General features: G+C 46.7%; 1 protein-coding gene and 1 long non-coding RNA gene across 2 annotated transcripts in view; both read right to left on the bottom strand.

Annotated features, from left to right (window-relative positions):
- Positions 1 to 10,431: 10,431 nt before the first annotated feature.
- Positions 10,432 to 14,453, bottom strand: LOC123837446 (uncharacterized). The gene is made up of 4 exons (XR_010413490.1): positions 12,274 to 14,453; positions 11,675 to 11,742; positions 11,500 to 11,576; positions 10,432 to 10,490 (listed from the first exon to the last, which is right to left on the bottom strand). It is a non-coding gene; the product is annotated as an uncharacterized LOC123837446 (long non-coding RNA).
- A 5,270-nt stretch (positions 14,454 to 19,723) lies between these two features.
- The window catches only part of GFOD1 (Gfo/Idh/MocA-like oxidoreductase domain containing 1), a 111,718-nt gene continuing 106,349 nt past the window's right edge, over positions 19,724 to 25,092 (bottom strand). Inside the window, exon 3 of the mRNA XM_045866359.3 lies at positions 19,724 to 24,638. The gene's annotated coding sequence lies outside the window, so the exon portion shown is untranslated. The remainder of the gene's footprint in view (positions 24,639 to 25,092) is intronic.

Raw genomic sequence — 25,092 nt, 5'->3', positions numbered from 1 at the left:
AGTGTATAGAGACCCTCTATGCCTGGCCTGAGCTCTGGGATAATTAGATTTGAGGGATCCCATGGACTTGACTACTTTCTACTAGTAAGTTTTTTCTCTAATAAACCCTATTTTATACCTTTATAATTTAACACTACTGCTGTTTTCATGACCCTTTTTCATGATGCATAACAATATATGGATGTGTCCTCTTAGAGGAGACATTAGTTAACCTGTCAAAACCGGGAACATATGTGTTACATAGATGTGATTACAGACTTCAGTACTGTCCCTAGGGTTAGACCCATAGGTTACCTAATGCTTAAGGAGTCATTCAATAAATAATAAATCCATTAACCACTGATAATCATTTGGCCTTGGCTCTGTCTGGTATTTTCCATAAATCTTTGACCCTTCCAGTGTCAAGATGGCATGGAACGTCAGTCAGCAAGGTTAAAATGAAAACTTCATTTTCAGTGAAACTAGAAAAAAATATATAAAAGAAGTGAAGAAATTTCCAAAGCAGTGGAGATTAAGCAGGGCTCATGTAAGAGAAAGAATCTGTGAGTTCTGGGTCAGTTTCAGTTGATGGATTTCTTCTTCTCATAATGGGTAATGTTTTCTTCTTTCTCTGCATGCCTGGTAACTTTTCACTGGATGCCAGACTTTCACCTTTTTGGGTGCTGAATATAGTTGTATCCCCTAAATATTCTTGTGCTTTGTTCTAGAATGCAGTTCTGTTATTTGGAAAGTTTGATGCTTTTGGGGTTTGCTTTCAGGCTTTGCTAGGTGGACCCAGAGGCGTGTTTATCCTGGGGCTAATTATTTCCCACTTCTTTTTTTAAAAATTTTTTTTAAAGATTTTATTTATTTATTTGAGAGAGAGAGGATGAGAGAGAGCACATGAGAGGGGGGAGGGTCAGAGGGAGAAGCAGACTCCCCGCCGAGCAGGGAGCCTGATGCGGGACTCGATCCCGGGACTCCAGGATCATGACCTGAGCCGAAGGCAGTCGCCTAATGAACTGAGCCACCCAGGCGCCCTAAATTTTTTATTACTGTGTTCAATTAGCCAACATGAAGTACATCATTAGTTTTTGATGTAGTGTTCAAGGATTCATTAGTTGCATTTTACACCCAGTGCTCATCACCACTTCTCACTTCTGAGTCTCTACCTGATGCTCCATGAATTATGCGGCTTCCCAGTCTGGCTGGTGGGAAAAGGCACTAATTCTCCCCAACCCAGTGTATACTGTCCTCTCTAATTTTTTTGGATGATTCTTTCCCCGGCCTCAGGTTGTCTCCTTTCACACCTGCAATGATCAGCACTCTCCTGGAAACTTGAAGGGGATCCTGGGTAGATCTCTGGAGCTTGCTGTCTTTGGTGCTTTCTTTTCCAATACTCTGTCCTGTCAATTTGAGCCACCTTGCTTTCCCCAGTCTCTCAGCCCTGTATCCCCAAATCAAAGAGTCCACCAGGCTCTACCTGGGCTCCCCCTCACTGTGCCACAGCTTGGGAACTCTCTCAAGGCAGTAAGCTGGGGTAATATCATAGGTCATACCTCATTTGTTTACCCCCTTTTGTGGAATCACTGTCCCTTGTTGCCTGATACCCAAGATCTTGAAAACTACTGTTTCATATATTTTGTCCAGTTTTTTGTTGTTGTTTCAAGTGAGAGATGCATCTGTCCTTGTTATGCTGCATCTTGATTAAAAGCAGACATCCAGGGGCTCCTGGGTGGCTCAGTCGCTTAAGCATCCGACTCATGATCTCAGCTCAGGTCTGATCTCAGGGTCGTGAGTTCAAGCCCCACACTGGGCTCCACACTGGGTGTGATATCTCCACACTAAAAAATTTTTTAAAAATTTAAAAAGCAGAGGTCCAATAATTATTTTTAATGTTATCATTTTCTTTATTAATTCCACACATTTCAACAAAACATTTGGTCAGGAAAAAAAAAATGATAAGAAGAAATTTACCCAAGTAACAACACATTTCATAAGGGAAACCTGAGTGGTAAGTAAGAAATTCCATAGAAGTTGCAGCAGTGCTTCCTGGAATGGACAGAGAAGACACTGTGGAAGGAACAGCATTTGAGATGAGGAATAAAGACTTGGTAGAAAAAAGGGGTATTTTTTTTTTTTAAAGATTTTATTTATTTATTCATGAGAGAGAGAGAGAGGCAGAGCGAGAAGCAGGCTCCCAAGGAGCAGGGAGCCCGATGCGGGACTCGATCCCAGGACCCTGAGATCATGACCTGAGCCGAAGGCAGACGCTTAACCATCTGAGCCACCCAGGCGCCCAAAAAGGGGTATTTTTGACAGGAGATATGGCACCCACTGAACCACAAAGGAAATGATGAGGTGTATTTGGAGAATGGGAGTCAGCCTGTGGCCGCTGTGTGGGTGTCACGAGAGATAAGGCTGGAAAGAAGGTCAGATGTGGAAGGCCAAAGGCACTTGGACCAAGAACCCTCAGGGAAGCAGGGACTCAGATCAGAGGGAAGCCTTAGAACAGTGGATCTCAAAGACCTGTGAAGGGGAGGCACCTGGAGGCAAGAGGGCCTCTCTGGAGGCACTAAAAGCCATTGCAAAGGGAAGGAGAGATGGGTGTGGACAGCTGAAAGGATATGAGAAGTCATAGCTAACTTGGGACTCAAATCGGGACATCTGGGAAATGGTGGCATGAAAAACCAACATGAGGAAGTCAGCAAGGAGCAGGTTTGAGAACTGGCCCTGTTCAATCACGAGCTAGCTAAGCGGGAGATAACCAAGATCAGCATTTGATGACAATGTCCAGGTGCAGTTATCGATGGTACACCCATGAAACAGTGCAAAGCTAGGATGTTACAGGCACTTTAAAATGAATTCTTGGGTAGTCAATCAAATCCTGAACAAAGTACCTATTGATAATTCCCTCCATGTGGGGTTAGATGTTGCGCCGGTTTCCAGCCGTAGAAACTCCGCTTGGTATAATTCTCAACAACAACAGCAGAGGGCAGCAAGTGTAGGTGGTTGGGATATTCCTCACAAGGCGCTCAGAGGACTTGGGATTCTGCCTTCACCAATAGAAGGTGTTTCTAGCTGCTGGGGAAGAGAAGGCTGGCCCCAGTTTGCCAGGTAAACCACAGATCCATCTTCTTACAGATGGAAATGCTGAGCAAGGCAATAGGGACCTCTTTATTCCCTCAAGTGAAAAGAATAACAACTAAATTTATTGAGTGCCTACTATTTGAAGAGCTATGTGTATAGGATGCCATTTAATTATCTTAACAACCTGAAGAAGTTGGTATTATTATTACCATCTACATTTTATAGGAAATGAGTTCAAGTGGATACAACCCGTAAATGATTGATATCTGGTTCCAGAGTGCACATACTTAAACATTACATTGTATTAACTCTCCAGGAAGTGGTATTGCTATTGGGGGGGGGGGGGGTGTCTGTGTATGCTTTTTGGTGCATAGAGAGTTTTTGTTAGTTTGTCTACATTTAGGGTTGATGGAGACCTTGTAGGTTTTCTCATCTTTTCTTTTAAACCAAGACACTATAAGGCAGAAACAAGATACTTCAGTTTGTGGCAGCAAAGCCACTTAAAATGTGGTCTCCTGACTAGTGCTGGTCCCTGAACTATTTGTTAATGGGTCTGCAACAAGGTAAGTACAGAAATTCAGAGCAAGCATTTAGACACTCTTGTAGCAACTTGGCAGTAATTTTAACGCCTGTTGAATCTAATAATAAAAATGGGGGGCTCGTATTTTGTATGTCTTTTATTTCATTTTTCTAGGAATTCATATTTATTATTTTTGAGAAAAAGTTAAGTCCACAACAGATTGGAATTTTTATTTTTAGAAAGCTGCTTCTAGGGCACCTGGGGGGCTCAGTCATCAGTTAAGCATCTGACTCTTGATTTTGGCTCAGGTCATGATCTCAGGGTTGTGAGATGGAGCAAGCCCTACATTGGGCTCTGTGCTGGACGTGCAACCTGCTTGAGATTCTCTCTCTCCCTCTCCTTCTGCCCTTCCCCACCCCAAAAAATAAAAATTAAAAAAAGCTGGTTCTCCACCACAAGATTGCTTGACAGCACTTCAGTAGAGTTTATAGCACAGACAGAAAAGTCTAGAGAGTCTTAGATAGGTTCCTTTTACAGGGGAAATGAGCAGCCAGCACAGGTATTAAAACATGGAGGCACCACTCCTCTAAATCCCCCAATAGTTCCACTGATGGTCATGATTAAAATAGAGTGAAGGGGGGGCACCTGGGTGACTCAGTCGGTTAAGCGTCTGCCTTTGGCTCAGGTCATGATCCCACGGTCCTGGGATCGAGCCCCACGTCGGGCTCCCTGCTCAGCAGGGAGCCTGCTTCTCCCTCTCCTTCAGCCCCTCCCCCTGCTCATGCTTGTGGACGCTCTCATTTTCTCTCTCTCCCGTCTCTCTCTGAAATAAATTTAAAAAAAGAGTGAAGGGGGAGAAAGTTGAAGGGGAGGAGGAAAAGGAATACGGAGAGAAAGCAGAAGGAAAAATCTTGATAAAGCTTCAAGAACAGGGTCCTCTTCCCTTCTTGGCCAAATCACTGCAATGAGAACAGGAAAAGCACATTATGAAGAAACAGATGGAGTATGAAATAATTTTTTAAAACCCTGTTCCTAGGTAGTGCCGAAGCACATACATTTGATACAGCAAAGGATTCTGAGAGCCATGTAACCAACCAGGCTTCCACCTTGATTCATTTCTAGTCACTTACCTTTAAAAACACACACACACACACACAAAAAAACCAACCCTGATTTTCAGTTGAAAGATGAGCCTCCCTCCAGCTTTGGCATCAAAAAGTTGCGATTCAGGAATGCAGAAGAAAAAGTTTTAGAAGTGCCATTTCTCAGAGAAAAACAAAAAGAGAACTTGCCAAGGCATAAGTAAAATTTAAAAATAGGAGTGGAGTTTGTGAGGGTAAAGGAGGAAAAAAATGAACTGTTCTTGGTTCAGTGGCAAGTGTTTTCCTTCTCTGAGGCAATAAAAGGGGAGACGCTTAGCAATGTCTTGATTCAGGAGTACCAGCTTAGCAGCTCACAAACAGAGCAGACATCCACCAGTGTTGTTATATGATTTGCCAGGAAGTGTTTCCAGCCCCCCCCCCCCCCCCTGCAAATCTTCCCTCCCCTGCTGCTACTCTAAATTTTTTTCAGATTTTTTTCTTAATTAATGTCTACACCCATTGTAGGGCTTGAACTCACAACCTCCAAATCAAGAGTCGCTCGCTCCTCCCACAGGGCCCGGCAGGTGATCCCTGCTCTGCATTTATTTATTTATTTATTTTTAAAGATTTTATTTATTTATTTGGCAGAGAGAGAGGCAGGGAGAGAGGAAATACAAGCAAGGGGAGCAGCAGAGGGAGAAGCAGGCCTCCCGTGGAGCAGGGAGCCTGATGCGGGGCTCGATCCCAGGACCCTGGGATCATAACCTGAGCTGAAGGCAGACGCTTAACGACTGAGCCACCCAGGCGCCACCCCTGCTCTGCATTTAAATGCCATTCTTTGACTTAAGATTCTGCCTATTATTAGAAAGCCAGGAGCCCTGGAAGGATCAATACATGCAACCATATTAATCATTTGTATCTGGGTATGTTGAGTTTATCAGACCCATCCAGAGAGCGGGATTTGAAAGAAGAGTTAGGTGGGGTCTGGGGGTGTTGCAAGCATTCATTCTTCTTTAGCAAACACTTGGAATCACCACTATGCGCCAAGCACTAGGAACACATGTCCCTACCCTCAAGGAGCGTACCGTCTCCTGAAAGAGACACAAATGAACCCAGAAAATCACACAGATATGGGATGCTTTAACGCATACACGAGGTGGTGTAGGAGGGTCAGAGGAGAATGTATTCACCCTGGGACTGAGGGGCAGGGAGGTAGCAGTAGTCAGAGAGGTTAATGGGGAGGTGGTTGGATCATACTGGTGACAGAGAACTTGGGTCTTTGAGTGAAGTGGGGAGCTGTCAGCAGAGGAGTGACCTGATCTGACTCATATTTTATTAAAAACAACAACAACAACAACAACAGGAGTGCCTGGGTGGCTCAGTCGGTTAAGCGTCTGCCTTTGGCTCAGATCATGATCCCAGAGTCCCAGGATCGAGCCCTGGATTCGGATTTGGGCTCCCCGCTCAGTGGGGAGTCTGCTTCTCCCTCTGCCCCTCCCCCACTCGTACTCACGTGTGTGTGTGTGTCTCTCTCGCTCGCTCGCTCAAATAAATGAAATCTTAAAAACACATACACATTTGCTACTATGTTGAGAATAGACTTCAGAGGCGCATATGGGTAGAAACAGGGATACCTGTTAAGAGCCATTGCATAAATTCAAGCAAGTGGGGGCGCCTGGGTGGCTCAGATGGTTAAGCGTCTGCCTTTGGCTCAGGTCATGATCCCAGGGTCCTGGGATCGAGCCCCGCATCGGGCTCCCTGCTCAGTGGGAAGCCTCCCTCTCCCTCTGCTTCTCCCCCTGCTCATGCTCTCTCTCTCTCTCTATCTCTGTGTCTCAAATGAATTAAAAAAAAAAAAATTCAAGCAAGGGATTGTATGAACCCTGTGTTTGGCTCCAATAAATTTGATGTTTTAACGTCTTCCCTACATGTATGTGGCAGACACACCTCATTCTGGACAACCTGTGCAATCACCCTGGACAAGCAACTTAATTTCTGTTTTACCTATAAAGAGCGATCTTGATAATTATTGTACTTATACCTATAAAGGTGTCGTGAGGATCAAATGAGTTAAACTAAATAGAGTATTTGGAAGAGTAGCTGATACACATAAATAAATTGTGAGCATATATAATATTAGTCAATGTTTTTAATGTTCCTTTCCCCTCACTTTCCTTTTTTAAATTGTCTTATTTGGATTAAGGAAAGGAGGATATGTCCATTTCCAGATAAGGAGAGTTGAAGTTGGGTCTTTAGAAAGTGACCTAAATCAAAAGTCAAGTGTAGCAGCAGATGAGAACTTGGAAGTTAGTTCTAGGTGGGTCAGCGTGGAGAAACCTCCTGTAGGGATGTCATAGGGCCATCAGAAACAAGACTGAATTTCTCAGCCTTGCCCGCAGGTAGGTGTGGCCATGAGACTAAGTCCTGGGCCAAAGGAGGTGACAGGGACAGTAAGTGTGAAACTTTGGATCATGTCCTTAAAGAGAAGGGATATGTTCCCTATTTCCTTTTTCCTGCTGGCTGGAATGCAGACACAGGGGTGACCCATCTAGAACCATCCAGACAAAATCAATTTCCTAGGAAAGACAGAGCAACCAGATAAAGAAGCCAGAGCCCTGACAACTTAGCAGAGAACACCCACCACTCCAGCTTTAGCTGTTATGAGAGAGAAAAATACGCTTATCTTGGTTAAGCCTCTGTTGTTTTAGACTCTGTTCTATGCAACCAAACATATTCAAATGAATACAGACTTCCAGAAAAATATGCCCTCAAGACCACTGCTTTGAATTGCCATAAGACCAGTTAGGGGGTGCCTAGGTGGCTCAGTTAGTTAAGCCATAGACTCTTGATCTCGACTCAGGTCATGGTCTCAGGGTCCTGAGATCAAGGTCCACATCAGTCTTCTCGCTCAACAGGGAGTCTGCTTGAGATTCTCTCTCTCATTCTCCTTCTGTTCTTTCCCCCCTTCTCTCTCTAAAATAAATCTTAAAAAAAAAATCAATTAGAACAGAGATGTGAACATACACAAAGGTGCCACCTTCACATCTGTAAGAAAGTACAGCTGCAGAGAGGGGACTGGATGGAGCTCTTTGTCAGCTAAGAAAAATAGGCTTGGCAAGGTCTACCCCCTTCCCCCAATCCTGAATGCTTTTAGCCACGGCATCCTGTTAGGTGATTCTGAACCTAGTCCTCTCTCCGTCTCCGTGAAGCCTTTCCTCTCTTAGGTATTCCACCCTGATCCAAGCCATTTTGCCATCACCCCACCTCCAAAATGCCTGAAATGCCATCTAATCTCTCAGCTCTTACACTTCACCCAGTTTCCCTAAATTTCAAATCAGAGGCAACTCAACTCTGGTCTCTCAAAGGACTCTCTCAACACACCCCTCCTCTATGTCCTCACACTCTCCCAGATTGGATTCTCCTGATGTGTGGTTCCCAGGAGAACCCTAAAGGCAGCTTACTCAATGTAAGTTTACCTTTTCTCCCTCTTCCCACAGACATTTATTAAGCTCTTTTTCTTTGCCGGGGGTCATACTGGGGACCAGCCTATACAACTGGCCCCAGCCGGAACAAGAATGAAGTCCAACTGGCCCGAGCCGGAACAAGAATGAAGTCCAGCTGTCATGTAGCCTAGGTGTTTGGAAGCTCACTTCTGTACGTAGGGTCTAAGACAGCAGGTGTGATGCAGGGAAGGGGAAGGGTGTACGTGAGAACTTTTCTGCATGGGATTGGAGTAGGATTTCAACACAATCTGAAGAATTAAAGTCTAATTTTAAACAGGTGGGTGATAGGTAGCCATAAAGGAAAGCTAACTTAGGATTTAGGACATTTCCAGAAATTGACACGCTAGTACACCTTACCATTATCTTTTTTATAAAATAAATTGCATTGCAGATCGGGGCTCAAAGTAATGTTCTATTGGTTTATCAAGCAAGTCCAATGGGAAGCCAGAGGGATCTGATTTTTTTTTTTTTTAAGATTTTATTTATTTGACAGAGAGAGAGAGAGAGAGAGCAGAAGTAGGGGGAGCTGCAGAGAGAGAGGGAGAAGCAGGCTCCCCACTGAGCAGGGAGCCCAACATTGGGCTGGATCCCAGGACCCTGAGATCATGACCTGAGCCGAAGACAGACGCCCACCCAGGCGCCCGGGGATCTGATTATTTTTATCAAACAATACAGAGCCACATTTTGCCAGCTACAGATTGCAAGAGGCCCTCTTTGCTTTCGATCACTGGAACGCTTTCTCCTTGATTGTGGTCTTTCAAATGCTGCATGGAGTTGTGTGTGTCGGGCCCAGTGCCAGATCAATGGGAGATTCTTAACACTGATTAGATGAGGGAAGGTATAAGATAAAGGTAGGAGTGCGTCAGACATCGCTGGCATTTCACAGTGTAATCTGCCCTCTGTACAGATATTGGTTTGGCTACTACATCTGTCATTTGCTGTCTGCGTCACCCTTGGCAAAGTTGCTTATGAGCGTGGGATATGCAAGAGGGATAACAATAGCGAGGACGGTTGTTAAGGATTAAATGAAGGAACTCTCGCACTTGCCACGCTTCCCTGGCTGAACAGAGCTCTACCTTTCTGCCAAATACCCACAGACAAAGCTCTTGCCCGGCTTCCTCTGCTTCCTTCTAAATTCATCTAGCCAATCACTATAAAGAGAGCTACCCTCTGCACCTATGCACCGCCCGCGGGGCCACGCCTCCCTGCGGGGCCACGCCTCCCTGCGGGGCCACGCCTCCCTGCGGGGCCACGCCCACTTCTATACAAGTCCTGCTTCCACCCTAGCAGCCCTCAGTGCGCCACCTGCTGGTGTTTTAGCAGCTGTCTGGAGTCCCTCAGCCACCAATCAGCAGCCGGCAGGGCCCTCCTGCCCCTACCCTCTGAGATTGTCTTCCCTCAGTCCCTCCCACATAGGCCAATCAGTGCGAGGCAAGCGCCCCCAAAACTTTGTAAGAAAGCGGTGGCGGGGGTGGCGGGAACACAGAGCAACCATGCCCACCTCTCTGCCCTCCCTAAACCCACTCCTTTTTTTTTTTTTTTAAAGATTTTATTTATTTATTTGACAGAGAGACACAGCGAGAGAGGGAACACAAGCAGGGGGAGTGGGAGAGGGAGAAGCAGGCTTCCCACGGAGCAGGGAGTCTGATGCGGAGCTGGATCCCAGGACCCTGGGATCATGACCTGAGCCGAAGGCAGATGCTTAACGACTGAGCCACCCAGGCGCCCCAACCCACTCCTTTTTAAACGGGTGCCATATTGAAAAGGATCTGGTCAATCAAGTATGGTTCAGGCAAAATCAATAAGCTGCTTTCTTGAGGGGTATTTGTACTTTCGCACGGATACATCACTAACCACCAGTAGGGGAAAGTTTCAGGTATAAACAACAGGACGGAAGAGAGGAATTTGGGCCTCAAGCAGTCCCAGGACCCTCCAATCATACCAGCTGGACCAGTTTATTTCACTGGAAGGCAAGTTCTATGCATAGTGGAATTGTACAACGAGCTTGTTGCCTAAGTAACCTCGCAAAGCTGTCTTATGACGCACATATTATAAAACCAAAAGGTCGAAGTTGTCTTGGAGGCTACTCTGTCTCATTAGGGTTTAATAATAGAAGTTAGTCATCCTCCCAATTAGAAGCAAGATTGGTTCAAAGACCCAACCGAACACTTGAACAGCACACAAAAATCCCTTCAGTCATAAAGGCAGGAGGCAGTCCAAGAATTAGTGTGTGTGGTCTGCACACCTAAATGCTTACCTGTGTCCCTGAGAATTTCTAGGTGGCACGATGGGACTGAAGACCGGGCCTCCGGAGGGCTAGTCCCAGCAGCAGCAAGGGGAGAAAACGAGAAAGAGAATAAAAGGCACCTGTCTAGATCCCAACACCAAAGAAAAAGCCCAGCTCTCATTTGTAGGCAGCTGCCCTGAATCTCTCCAATTCAAGCTGAGAAAGGGCTGGGGTTTCTGCAGCTTCGCAGCTCACTGGCTGTGGGAGGTCCCTTTCCTGTGCATCTCCTCTGGGAGAGGGATGTTCTCTATTACAGAAAAGGGGTGAGCAGTGGGCATCTGAACTGAAGGTGGGACACCAGTGTTTGCCCAGTATCCAGATCTGTGCTGTGCCTGTGGTGACCCAGGCCCCAGCTGGGAAGTTCCCAGTTCCTTCCATTTTCAGTTTTTCTTTTTGAAGGAATTCCTAGACATTGCAGGTTTACTGGACTATTTACACAGTATTATTGATACAATGTCACTTGGAAACAATTTACTGTCTTCCCACAGTCTTCTAATCTTATTAAGTGTTTAGAAGGCACAGTGTGGTGGGGGGGGTGGAATACCAAACTATTTTGTTTTCTGGGAAGAAGAGAGTGACCATTCTAAATAAATAAATAAATAAATAAATAAATAAATAAATAAATAAATAAATAAATAAATAAATAAAATATTTTAATTAAGTGTCTGGCTAAGGAAATAATAAGTATAAATATTTTAATTAAGTGTCTGGCTAAGGAAACACCTGACCTATTCCCTCTATTCCCTTTCTCCATCCTGACCCATTCTACTTGTTTTTCACACAGACGAGCTCCTCGGAGATTAATCCCAGGCTGATTGTTGTACATTTTTTGCAGAGCCAGGAAAAAAAAAAAAAAAAAAAAAAAAAAAGCTAAAAGGAGGAGTTAGGAAGAAAGGCGGGTAGCTGGCTAAAAGCAAAAGGACTCAGATAGATGCCCGTGAATATGGGGGAGCGGGGTTGAACGTGAAAGCAGCCTGTTCTCCAGATAGACTGGTGAGTGCCTAGTGGAATCTCTTAGGGCAGAATAAGAATACAAACCACTGTAGCGGCTTCCTTTGGGGCATCTCTTTGCCTGAGTCCCAACTTCTTTTGGGCTCCACTCATATTTGTCAACCCTGGAAAAACACAAAATTGACCAGCTCACAATATTCTTGCCCATCCTAGAGAGAGTCAAATCAATATTAGCAATTCTAAGCCAAAGACCAGTTCTGACCTTTTAAAAGCCCTTAGAATCTGAAATGTACTTTTCTGCTAGGAAAGACTTCAGCTGGCTTATCTGACCTGAAGAAAGGAAGGAATTATTAACGCAATTTCTGTTTGGGGGTGAGGCAGCTGAAGCGTAGAACATCAGAGGAATTCATTTTGCCGAAGCCCCTAACCCAGTACTAGGGGTGGAGAGTTAGAGTCCAAGCTCCCGCCTTTGGCAGGGTTCTGTCTTATATCCTGTTGTCTCCCTGGCTGGTGCATTACAAGCAGTAATACCAGCTGGACCAGTTTATTTCCTTCTGTGCTGGGAAGAGGCGGTGGGGAAGAAACAGGTGGTTCCTCGTGAGGCTGCGAAGTCTGCAAAGAGAACACCACCACCAGTGGTTCTTGAACCCGGCAGTCCGTTAGAACCACGTGAAGAGCTGTGATTGCGCCCCCTGGCGGATGAGTCCAATCAGAGCCTCTAGGGGTTGGAGCTAGGGCCTCCCTAGTTTGTGCAAGCTCCCAGGTGAGGCTGAGAGGCGCTCTTCTGGAACCCTGACTCTTCGTGGGGGGACAGATGGAAGTCAGAGACTTGCCTGGAGCCAGGCCCGCACTCACACTCACCTGGAGGGCTCCCTGGGCGCAGCCCCCGGGGTTTCTGAAGCGCGGGCCTGGGGTGGGGCTGAGGATTCGTATTTCTGCGGAGCGAAGGACGCCGCTCTGACAACCGCAGACCTAGAGAGGCAACTTTTCCAAACTACGCTTGCCTGTCCCGCGCCTGAGCCGTCTGTCTGTCGTACCCCCTGGAGAGGGCTTGGGGTGCACAGCTGGGCAAGAGGCTAGTTCTGATTCAGAATCTGGGTAAAAAGGATTACAGAGCACATAACCCCTGTTGTAGTTGTGCTATTTCTCAGGTGTCCCGGAGCCGGAAAAGGTTGCCAGCTAGCAACCCAGAATATAAAAACCGGAAGTGAAAGTTGATCATATTTTCTTTTCTTAGCTGCAAGTAAAGTCTCTTGATTTTCCGCAAACCGCTCTAAAAAGGCTACCAAATGGTCTATTAGCAGGCCTTATGGCAAGCCAGCAGCCCAGGGCAAGGAAAGCAGCATGCCAGGAGATCTGGGCCCTTTTGACCTCCGTGGGGCTTGCCCTGACTCCTTGCCTTCGCCTTATAGGGTAATTGCACAGAATGAGGTCTGAGAACATGCTGCGCTCAGAGGAAAAGCAGCAGGGAAATGAAAACACAAAGGCTGTGGCAGCTCCATTGTTCTCCGAATGTAGCCACCAGTCTCTGCCGCTCCCGGGCTTCTGTGTCTTCAAGACGAACTGTGTGCCTGAGCGAGGCTAGTCCACAGTGGAAGGAATGGTGGGTGAGTCGGTCATCCGCCCTCCAGTAGAGGGGGCGGTGGAACAGAATTCCAGGATGCACAGACCTCGAGCCTCGGAAATGCAGGGGCAGTGGGCCACGTGATGATGCAGGAAAGACGTTAGCGTTGGAAGCCTACGGCCAAGAAGGCATTTTTGAGACATCTTTGGTGCAAAAAGGTGGCTTTATGAAAGCACCAGGACAGGACCCGTGGGCAGAAATTGGTGCACTGGGGTCATGAGGAGTGGCCCATTATATACTTTCAAGGTGGGAGGGGATTCAGGAGAGTGTATATCTCTATGGAATTTTGGAAGCAAGGTTTCCAGGACCTTGAGGGGGCTAGCTGTTGTTGGGAAAAGGTCATTTATTACGGTCTGATAAAACCTTAGTCATGAGGGGCGCCTGGGTGGCTCAGTTGGTTAAGTGTCTGCCTTTGGCTCAGGTCATGATCCCAGGGTCCTGGGATGGAGTCCCACATCGGGCTCCCTGCTCCACGGGAAGCCTGCTTCTCCCTCTCCCTCTGCTGCTCCCCCAGCTTGTGCTCTCTCTCTCTGTCAAATAAATAAATAAAATCTTAAAAAAAGGGGGGGGGGGGCGGCGCCTGGGTGGCTCAGTTGGTTAAGCGACTGCCTTCGGCTCAGGTCAAGATCCTGGAGTCCCTGGATTGAGTCCCACATCGGGCTCCCTGCTCGGCGGGGAGTCTGCTTCTCCCTCTGACCCTCCTCTCTCTCATGCTATCTGTCTCTCATTCTCTCTGTCTCAAATAAATAAATAAAATCTTAAAAAAAAAAAAAAAACCTTAGTCATGAGATCCTTCTGATGCATATTGGTGGGTCATCTGCTTGGGGGATGATTGCCAACATATATCTTGGGGGAGGGGGTAGAGAGAAAGGAAGTTTCCAAAGGAACTTTAATATGTTATAGTAGACTTACAGGATCCTGGGGGTCGGGCTAAGATTGCCTTTTGCCCTTAAGCAAAGTATTAACATCGAGGCAGCTGAGTCCCTAGAGGAAGGTCACTCTGCCTGTTCCAAGGACTTGTCAATGGGCTGTAAGTAGTAAGAACATTTAATTTTTCTTTTGCCTTTATTTTCCACATCACGTGATGAGCCATTCCAGGGAAGTGGCTATTAATTACCATGTAAGGAGAAAACCAAAAAGAATCTCCAGTGAATTTGTAAGTTCAGGGCCATGCCTCACCAAACCAAACATCCCTTCCATGAAATGTTGATGTATGCCGTGGCAGGGCATAACTTAACACTCTAGGGAGTGACAAAACGTTGGGGAAATTCTAATCGCCAACAGAATCACCTCCTTGTGCGGGACCTTACTGATGGGATTTGGACAAACCCGCGGAGCCAATCTACTCAAATATGGGAGATAGTGAGACTTTTAAGCCTGAGATTTTGGGGCGCCTGGGTGGCTCAGTTGGTTAAGTGTCTACCTCCAGCCCGGGGTCCTGGGATCGAGTCCTGCATTGGGCTCCTTGCTCAGTGGGAAGTCTGCTTCTCCCTCTGCCTCTGCAACTCCTCCTCCTTGTGCGCTCGCACTCTCTCTGTCAAATAAATAAATGAAATCTTTAAAAAATATTAATAAATAAACCTGAGATCTTAAGTGATTCCTTAGCAGGGAGAGACAAGAATTCGGGTACCACAGTCACTGCCAGGTCACTAAGGCCCCTTTGGCAAGTGTTTGAGTCGGTGCCCTGAGTCAGTCTGTGGCCAAGGCAATACTTGTCCTTGACTTCTCTATGTGGCGTAGACGAACTGAGGCTCCGGGGCAATCTGTCAGGCTGGGGTTGAAGGTCTCACGATGCTGACTCTGGACCAGCTTTTGGTCCCGATGCTCTGACCTGCTCCAGAGTCCGTGGATCCATGGAGGTGCGTTAAACCATATAGGTACACCCCCTGGTGTGGAATTTCAGGGGATTTAACTTACCTGAGACTGTCACTTGTGCAAGCCCTTTAGCTGGGTCAAGGACACCAACACGCCTGGTTAAAGAAAGCACAAGGAGGGGCGCCTGGGTGGCTCAGTCATTAAGCGTCTGCCTTCAGGTCAGGATCCCAGGGTCCTGGGATCGAGCCCCACATCAGGCTCCCTGCTCGGCGGGAAGCCTGCTTCTCCCTCTCCCACTCCCCCTGCTTGTGTTCCCTCTCTCGCTGTGTCTCTCTCTCTGTCGAAAGAAAGAAAGAAAGAAAGAAAGAAAGAAAGAAAGAAAGAAAGAAAGAAAGAAGAAAGAAAGAAAGAAAGAAGAAAGAAAGAGAAAGAAAAAAGAAAGAAAGAAAGAAAGAAAGAAAGAAAGAAAGAAAGAAAGAAAGAAAGAAAGAAAGAAAGAAAGAAAGAAAGAAAGGAAAAGAAAGCACAAGGAGGCTTCAGCACAGACTTTTGGGGTTGTTTTGTGATGGAACTTGAATTGTTTCACAAGCCCTGGCCTAATTTCTGCAAAGCTTTCAACACTGAGGATGAAAGGCATTCCAGAGCTGAAAAGGATTCTATCCTCTGGAGTGCGAGGACGAGGACTGCACTGGTAAGACCAGCTCTGGGCTGACTTCTGACAGGCTTAGGAGAGACGCTTTCGTGCCACTTAACGTGCGTGCTATGCTAACAGCCACCCCCAGAAGGGATATCATCTTTTTCCAGAAAGAAATACAGATCGTCATTTTGCTTTTAGGTTCTCCAGAATGAAAGGGCCTGAACGGTGGCAAGGGGCAAATGAGAGTAGGTGTCCCCAAAATGTCAGGCTGGCAGACCTGATCGGGGAAGAGAGGGGGAGGGGGAAGGGGGAGCTGGTGTTGCAGCTCTGTTACCTGGGGAACTTAAAAAAAAATTTTCTTGGGCGCCTGGGTGGCTCAGTTGGTTAAGCGACTGCATTCGGCTCAGGTCATGATCCTGGAGTCCCTGGATCGAGTCCCACATCGGGCTCCCTGCTCGACCGGGAGTCTGCTTTGTCCTCTGACCCTATCCCCTCTCATGTGTTCTCTCTCATTCTCTCTCTCTAAATAAATAAATAAAAATCTTTAAAAAAAATTTTTCTTTTTAATTTTGGTAAAATATCCAAAACATAAAATATACCAATGTAACCACGCTTAAGTATATAGTTCAGTGGCACTCGGTGTGTTCACGCTATTGAACAAACCATCACCACCATCTGTCTCCTGTTTTAAAATTTTTTAATTAGAATTTTAATGTAGATTTCTTTTCATAAAGCCATTACAAAGAATGAGGTCAATCTCCTATGCTGAGGTGGAAAGATGTTAAAAATACATTTTAAGAGAAAGAGCCAGACACAGCAGTGTGTACGGCATATGTAAGGTTTGTGGGGACACTCGGGTAACTTCAGGGAGATAATAGAGATTGCGGGGGCTACCTCAGATCATGGTGATGGCCTGGTGGGCATGGTCTTTGGAAGCTGAGGAGGAGTGAGAGACCTGTATTTGCAAAAAAAAAAAAAGAGAGAAAGGCTAAACGGCAGATTCCTAAGTAGAGAGTGTGTCCCAGGGGCCCAGGAGGGAAATGGGAAACAGGGTAAAATGGCAGATGTTTGAATCCTCAAAGACTTCAGGTTTGGGGGAGTTGCAAATAGGAAGAGCAACAAGAAAGGAGGGTGGGATCCAAGATACACTTGGGGTCTGGTGCTCATTTAACACAGTGGTTGGTACTGAAGATTCCCCAGCGAATGCCAACAGTTGGATAGCTCCGAACAGCTCTAGAAGCGAATCAGCCAGACTTTTTAAGGTTCCTGTAAGAACTCCTCCTTCATTCCTTCTTGTCTGCTATCCTCCTCCTCCTCCTCAGCCAAGCTGTTCTCAGAGCACAGATCAGGCCTGCCAGCCGCAGAGGAACCGAATTTCAGATACCTCACCGAACAGTTCCTTGTCTCCTGAACCTTCCATGTCTTAGGTGCATAGCTCTGGTCTTTCATCTGTTTTCCCCACCGTCTGCTTCCACCCTGGGCATGAACTACCTACTCTGCTCCTGACCTCCATTCTCCCAGCTGCCCCCCATTACTCCCAGCTTCTCTTCTTTTCTCTCCCCACTTCTTCCCTCCCATTTGCTTCCTCAGTGATCCACAGAGTGGCCTTCCCAGCCAGATTGATACACAGCTGTTCTCTCCAGACCAGCACTCTCTTCCATTTCCTGGCAGCAACCTGAATGTCCAGTCCAGACTCAGCCAGGCATATTGAGGAATGCCTGATTGACTGCTCCAGGCTCGGCTGTTAGCTCCCAAGTCCCAGACAAGCAGCCTCAGAAGGCTTAGAGGGACAGGCGGAGCCATGGTCTTATTCCCCCCGCCCAACCCTTGTTGTTTCACTGGCTGTCATGCGTTCCTGGTCCTGGAGTTTGAGGAGTCTAGAGTGATTGCTCATTCTGAAGGCAGCCTCAGACAGCCCTGGTCTGACTTCCAATTTAGGCCCCTCGGTGCTAAAAGGGCGTTAGTGCCTTGGAGTTCAAGACTGAGGACTGCCTAGCACCCTGTGGGCTGTGGACATGGTCTTCACATCAGCCACACAAGGCCCTTTTAGGGTCCCTCCTTCCTGATGGCCAAGGATGAAAGAGTCAGAGACCATGGGGCATGCATACATCTATGATCCAGATGGCAATTATGGGCCTGAGCCCCATCAGTGTACCAATCGTTGACCAAGAAATGAATTAATCTAGAACTGCCCAAGAAGGGGTCCTAAAAATTATTTAGTCTTTCATTTTTACGCATGGCTAAAGAGAGAGGGTTTGTCTTGATACAAGATGATCAGAACCTGTGTATAAGCAGGAGAGGAAGGTGTTCCCATAATTAGGATGACATTTTAGAGGAAGTCCAACAACCAACTTAGATATGGGGAGCCTGTCTCGTAGAGCTGTAGTTGGCCCCCAGCTACACTACAGAGCTGTTCAAGTCCTCTCTCAGCAATTTCGCCAGCAGCTGGAGATGCCGAAATCAGAATCAGAGGAAGCCTGAACTTGAATGAACAAGGCAAAGGGTTTTGAATATATTGTATCCACTTTTTTGTACAAGTTTTGGCCTAAGTAGACTGTAACTCTATCTGAATGTGACTTGGCCCAAACTCTCTGAAGTGACGTCTTTTTCATCATTGTCTAGGGTGGCCTTCCGGGGGGGGGGGGGGAGGGGAGAAATGCTGCCAAGTGCACCTGCCTAGGAATATCTAGGCAGAGGGATATTTTCTGCTTTGGCAAGGTTAGGGTAGATGTGGGTTAACACAGCGGAGCCTACTACGTAGAGTGAGGCGAAATGATTTTTTTCCCATTTCTATACAGAATTCTGCATTCTTTGTATATAGGTGTGATTCATTCTCGTAACAATTGTTGCAGTCATTTTTTCAGACTGAACCACCCAGGCTTGTCACAACATGTGCTAAAAATGCACAAGATAAAAGAAGCAAGAGAGAAAAGAAACGGGAAAACAGCTGTATGCATCAGTGTGTGGTGGCGGGCGTGGGAGAGGTGGATGGGCACAGGTGGACACACAGGTTTCTCTTCCTTTGACCAGCGAGCAACCGGAAGGACTTGCAATACGATTGCATCTGTTCTTTTAAAGCAACAATAAAGAGACTCTGAAAGTGCTGCTAATCATATCCTGTGATTTCGTAGGAGGCAGTATGATCCCTGGTTGACAAAACAAGAAATGGGCTTGAATGGAAAGAAACCAACAGCACAGCAAGATTCCAAATCTGGGAAGGCACAAATGGCTCGAGTTGCAAATGTACGTAAGTGCTAAGACTAGTGCAGTCTCCCATCAGGGCCGGTTGTCGGGGCACTCTGGCACTCAGAGGACTGGACCCCGTCACAACCATACCTTATATTGGGGCAGATGGCACCTTCAGCTTTGACAAAGCACTCACCCTTATTGCCTTCTTCGGAACAGCTCCTAGATGGACTACAGTGTCATAAGATGTGAGTGTTACATGTGCACTGTAATAATCCATGTAGATGCAGGGCCTTGCTTTATTGTCTGAATAGACAGACTGCACTCTGAATTCATTAATGTCAGGACGAGCTCACGAAGGAGTGAATTACGAGAATGTAGCTCTGTACCATTATGTCTAATTCTTAACCGTTTTTGAGATGGGAAAGTACGGACCAGAAGAACTACCTATGTGCAGAGAGGTGGAAAGACAGCAGAGGATGGAAAGGCCAGCCCATCCATGAGGAATCTCACATCACGCAAATTTGAAATTTGGCTGAGCTCGGTCCAAGACAGTGGCCCTTTAGAGGCTGCTGACAAGGAAATCAGCAAAGATGCTCTTGTCAACACTTAGGTGAGCTTGTTAGAGTATATTTGAGAGCTCGATGTGAGATATTAGGTTAAGGTATTAAAATAAAAGAGAATTCTAAAATTTGCTCCCCCATTCTAAAGTCTATACTGTCATCTTGTTGTCTGGACTAAGCTTTCACACACAACCCCTCTCCAGTCATGTGGCCTCTCCCCTCCATTTCCACATTTCCAAAATGAGGTTTTGAACCGGATTGTTCTAAAGAGCTCCAGCTCATCTAACATTTGGTGAATCTTCAGGACCGTCGATCCCACTGTTCAGCTTCATGGATGCTGACACATGAACAGCCTCCCCCCTCCCCACACACACCCCAGATGTCATCATTCCCATCCACATTCTTGCTTCGGATCCCACAGATTGGCCAGGTACCGAACTCATGAGCTACAGAACTTGGGTCCAATAAACAGGCAAAGAGCTGCAATTGTATCTTCTCTTCAATCTTTATTTGCTACTTTCATTTCTTTATCCCACCAAGGCAAATTGGAGAGGGCAGCAAAAGGCCACGTGTAAGGGGGCGCAGGCCAGCTGGCTGAGCAATGCTAAACACGGTCCCCTGAGCATTGCAGAGGTAACAGCGGGTCTGGAGCTCAGACTGCATGGCCCAGGAGCCCAGCAGGGAAGGTCACCTCCCACAGTAGGTTTGGCCTTAAAAACACTAAAAACAGTTGCATTCATTGTCCTTTTTTTCTTTTCTTTTTTTTTTGCTTTAATAATAATAAAAAAAAAAAGAAAACCAAAACCTTCTATAATTTATAAGCTATTTTTTTGCTATCTACATTATATATAAAATATAGACTCTGTTTACTTTATAACACACATCTTTTTCCCTTGATAAATAACTCTTTAAAATATCTAGTATACATGCCTTGACTTTTTATATATAAGTTTGGTTTTATACATATACGTACAGATATATACTCATGTTCGTAAAACACAATAAATACATACTTGACAATGACAATCAAACAAATGTAATTTTGGTTAAAAAAAAAAAAAGAAGAAGAAGAAGAAGAAGAAGAAGAGGAACGATAAAAGCACCAGGCAGCCAACAGAAAGCCATAATCACTAGAAACTTCTCCCTCCCCTGGGCAAGGCACGGGGCACAATGCTAAGTATGTTTAGATATGTCTGGATGCCTGAAGGAGAAGGAGGGGAGGAAAGTAGCTGGTCAGGTCACTTGCTTTTGTTTTGTTGCTTAACCTGGGACTGGAGTAGAATCACAAGGAAGTCATGATGTTCGTAAGGAGAAGTCATGGGGCTCATTCAGCCACTCAGCCCTTGTGACGGCTGCAGGGGACAGCAGAGATGGGGACGGGGAATGAGAGAAGCAGCATGATGCTAGGGTTCTTCTGCAGGACCTGCCCACACTGGCCCAGGCGAGCTTGTGATGCTGCACTAAGCGTAGAGCTATTGCGACGACACGGTCTTGTTATTACTCTACTCACTGCTGGTTTAAACAAAAAAGAGCACAACAGATTCGAGAGTATTCAGTAGTGTAACACTTCAGTAGCCTGACTGAGAGCTAGACGCTTCGGCGGCCCTCGCAAGGGCTCCAGCCAATAGGGCCTGGGACATGGGGAAGAGAAAGGCCAGTCGGCCACCGGCTTCCACAGCTAATGGATGTGGTCACTCAGATACGAGAGCAGCCTCACCTCCAGACTCTGAGGGGCCAACGAACCCATCAACTCTGACAGCAGCATGGGAGGCCCTCACTCCTCTTGTGGGAGGTCCTGGGAGCCTGACTCAGTCAGGGTTGTCCCCTGGGACTCAGAGGCCTGCCATCAGCCCGCTTCTCCGCCTAGGATGGGGCAGGGCAGGTGGGGCGTGCCGGCCGCTGGTCAGGACTCACTCCACGCTGCAGACACAACCAGTTCTCCTGCCATTGCCCTCCTCCCTGTCCCCAAAAGAAACCTGAAATGCGGGGCTCTGATAGTTTCTTTTTAATGAGCTCCCCAATGTCATGGCCTCTGCCCTGGAAACTTCGGGGCTTTGATGGCCCAAGAAAGGAGGCAGCAGGTGGAGCAGGCATCATAAGGCAGCCAAGGCCTGGATCTGTGTCTCGGAGAGGAATAGGAATGGGCATGGGCGGGGGGCGAGGGGGGGGGTTGGTGATCTTAGCAGAGCTAGCCTCAGGAAATCCCAAAAATGGACATCGAAACTTGTGTCCCCCATCCTTGCCAAATACAATACAAACCACAGATAACTGTTCACATGACAATCACATTGGGAAATTTAAAACAGCTAGTTTCTGGGGCGCCTGGGTGGCTCAGTCGTTAAGCGTCTGCCTTCGGCTCAGGTCATGATCCCAGGGTCCTGGGATCGAGCTCCGCATCAGCCTCCCTGCTTCGCGGGAAGCCTGCTTCTCCCTCTCCTACTCCTCCTGCTTGTGTTCTCTCTCTCGCTGTCTCTCTCTGTGTCAAATAAATAAATAAGAAATCTTTAAAAAAAAAAAAACCAACCAGCTAGTTTCTGAGTACATTGGAGACATAATTGAGTTGCTAAAAAATGGATTCAGCCGCAGTAGCTCAGGGAATACAGTCGGTTGCAGGTCTGAGTCCTAATCTCGGCTCCTCCACCAACTAGCCATGGGACCTCAGACAGGTCACTGCACCTCTCCGCCTCCCTGTCCCCAACTGAGGGCTCTGAAGGTGCCGTGTGTGGCAAAGTGGGACTTGAAACGTGGGGCTTCTAGTCCCGGTTCTACCCCTGAGAAGCAGTGTGACCTCTGCCATCACTTAACCTCTCTGGGATATAAAATAAAGGATGTGAAGACACTGGGCTCTGGAGTCCCTTCGGATGCCACCAGAGCTGCTTTCTCCCCAGGATGTCTCCCCAGCATGCTGAAATCTAACCCCCATATCCACCAGAAGAAAAACAATGCCACCCGACACCTACTTTATGACCCAGCTCAAATTCAACAGTTGGGCTAGGAGAGGAGATGAGGAGAGTTGAGAGTGTAGAGGTATGAATAAAATGCACAGGTAAATCGGAGTCACAAACAAATGAACTCTAAAAGCCCCACTCCCTGAGAAGACATTTTCCTATTATTGGACCACCCAGAGCAAAATCCAAGGCCACCTATAACAGTGGGCCAATAGCGTCTTGAAAAGTCCCAACTCTGTGGTTTGCCGCATCACCTCCGATCAGAATCAACTTAGGAAGTCGGTTTTAAAAGAAGCGGAGTGCCATTTCCATTTTGGAAGGGGAAGAAAAATCAACTGCTTCTATTTGCAGTTCTATAAGGAACCTTCTGGCACACCATCAAATGTGGGATCCTGCTCAACAGGAGGGTGCAGACAGCAGTTGGGGAGAGGCCCATGCAGGTCACATTGAGCATGAGACACGGGAGGCTCCACGGGATGCGAGAGGGCCCCCTCAGTGCTCAACAAGGAGTGCCCTCCTTCCTGGCAAGAACAGCAGGGGTACAGATCTTTCTTCTCGGGAGGCCACGTGGTTTGGAGAAGAAAAGTTTTGGATTCAGGGGACTCCACTTCTGCTTAATAGTTGTGTGACTTTGGGCAAGCTACTCTTCCTGTAAAGGCCTTGATTTTCTCATGTGTGTCATGGGAAGAACAATACCTAATACCACAGGGTCATTGGGGGGATTCAGTGACATAATTTACCTAAAATACCCTGCACACAGTGGATGATCAAGAAATGTTGGCACACAGAGAGTACTTGGGTGGCTCTCTGTCAATGGGGAAGGGGTCCGGGAGAAGTTTGTCTTAGAGTGAAGTCAGCCAAGACTGCCCCTAGAGAGCCCAGATACACCTGACCCACAGATACTTGCCACCAGGGAGGTAGGGAGCATATGTGGTACCCTGCACCATGTCTCCCATTGAGAGGAGAAATCATGCAAGAGCAGACAGTGGTCATGGACTCAAGAAAACTCAAGAGAATCCAAACTTTCCAAGTAAGCCCAGAGCATTCCAAACACGTGCGAATACCAGGTAAGAACCACTGACCTCCAACCTCTCTCAACCAGTAGCATGAGCAGCCAGGAGCATGAGCCCAAATTTCCAGGACCAGAGGCATCCACACAACGATGGGCACAAATCAAGCAACAGAGACTAAATGTGAAGACCCTAAAATGGTGCCTCCCTTACACGGGGTCTTTGAAACACCGTAACCAGAGCGGAAAGAGGCTGGATTGCTGCTAGGGCCTCGTCCTGGGTCACAGTCGCCCAATGGTACCCAGCCCCCTGAGCACCCTAAGAGGTGCTGGGGTTTGCCCCAAGGAGGCTTTGTCAAAAGCCTGACATCTCAGCTCCCCATTACGGCTCTCAATCAAGGCTTTGCAAGTGGTAGTCCAGGGGCGAAAAGGAGCACTAAAGAAGTATCTTAAACTCATTTCCTATAATTTTTGTATTTACAAATGAACTACTTAGGTCTTTTCTTCCTCTCCTTCCTGCATCTACCTACTACATGCATTTCAGTAGATAAAGTTTGAGTCCTTACTAAAATATTTTTCATGCTTCTTTTCAAGAATATATCTTTTCTTTCTATATACCCTAGCCCCAAATGAGAATTTTTTGTTTTAGACACTGAATATTTATCACAGAACTCAGAGGCCTTTGGAAGAAAAAAAAAAACACAAAAACTTCCCAAGTCTTTTGGTTAAGTACAGAAACATAAAACTGAAACCCCTGGAATAGCCCTACTTAGATTATAAACGACTTAGGAAAATGAGACCCATAGCATCATCTAGTTTCCTCTCCCTTCATCCTTAATCACAACCTTTTGGGCTAGATAGGGAAAAAAAAAAAATCTTTCCACTCAGTGTCTACAAAAGTTATTTATCCAGAGGGCGATTTAGGAGAACCTGACCCCAAACAGTCCACCGCACAGCCCTCTGCTCAAACTATTACTGGGACTCGTTCCTTCTACTAAATGTCTAGTTTTGAATTGACAGCTACAAAAGCCGGCATGCTCATTATGAAGTCATGATGTCAGGGACCATCATGTACCCCGGAGAGTGTCAGCTGACTAACCTAGCCAGGTTGCAACGGGGCCCCAGGAAGTAGGGTGACTCTTTCCGGGAAGGCAATCCTTCTTCCTCTGTGCTAGAAAATGACCAACATTCCCGTGGGGTTTGGACATGCCCACCCTGCACCCACGGGCAGCTTGGGGTGACACAGGGTATCAACCCTAGAAGGAGGATGGAGGATAAAACGGACTATTCTGTTCATTTCAGATTCTGCCTCCTCAGAGCCTGGGATCCTGGCGGGGCAGGGGAGGGGGGGCAGACTCACGGCCTGTTGATTCTACCACCAGTCACCTGAAGAGATGTCTACACCTCAGTTGCGTGCCAGAGACAACTTTTGGATTTCTGTGACCTGTAAAGAAAAGCCATGTAGATTTACAAGCAATGGTCTCTGCATCCAAGCCTGACAAATGTCGAAATGGGGATGAAGGATTAAGAAAAGGTTAATCCCCCGTTTTCAAAATGTTTGACTTGGTGTTTCTTTCGAGAAAGGTCTGAATTTTTAAGAACTGTTTCAGTGACATTAGGTGGTGGTGAACACTGACCAACCCTTATTTGTGCATGCGTGTGTGTGTGTGTGTGTGTGTGTGTGTCTTCCACTGTTCCCTTGGAAACTACCTGCTCCAAGACTGCAGTCTACCATCTCCAGTAAAAGCTCTGGAAGCAGAGGGTGACAAGACAAGAGAGACAAGAGACCAAGGAAAGGAAGAATACATTTTTCTCCAACATTAACCTTCTCAACCCTACATGAAGATAAACCACTGAGGGCTCTAAAACCCCATATTAGAAACACTGACCATTATGTT

Source organism: Mirounga angustirostris, unplaced genomic scaffold (assembly GCF_029215605.1).
Source record: "Mirounga angustirostris isolate CCGP_5_RB_7025 unplaced genomic scaffold, mMirAng1.0.hap1 SCAF_8, whole genome shotgun sequence".
In the NCBI taxonomy this organism is placed as follows: domain Eukaryota; kingdom Metazoa; phylum Chordata; class Mammalia; order Carnivora; family Phocidae; genus Mirounga; species Mirounga angustirostris.
Note: the sequence above shows the minus strand (reverse complement) of the source record. Positions and strands in the feature narration are given on the sequence as shown.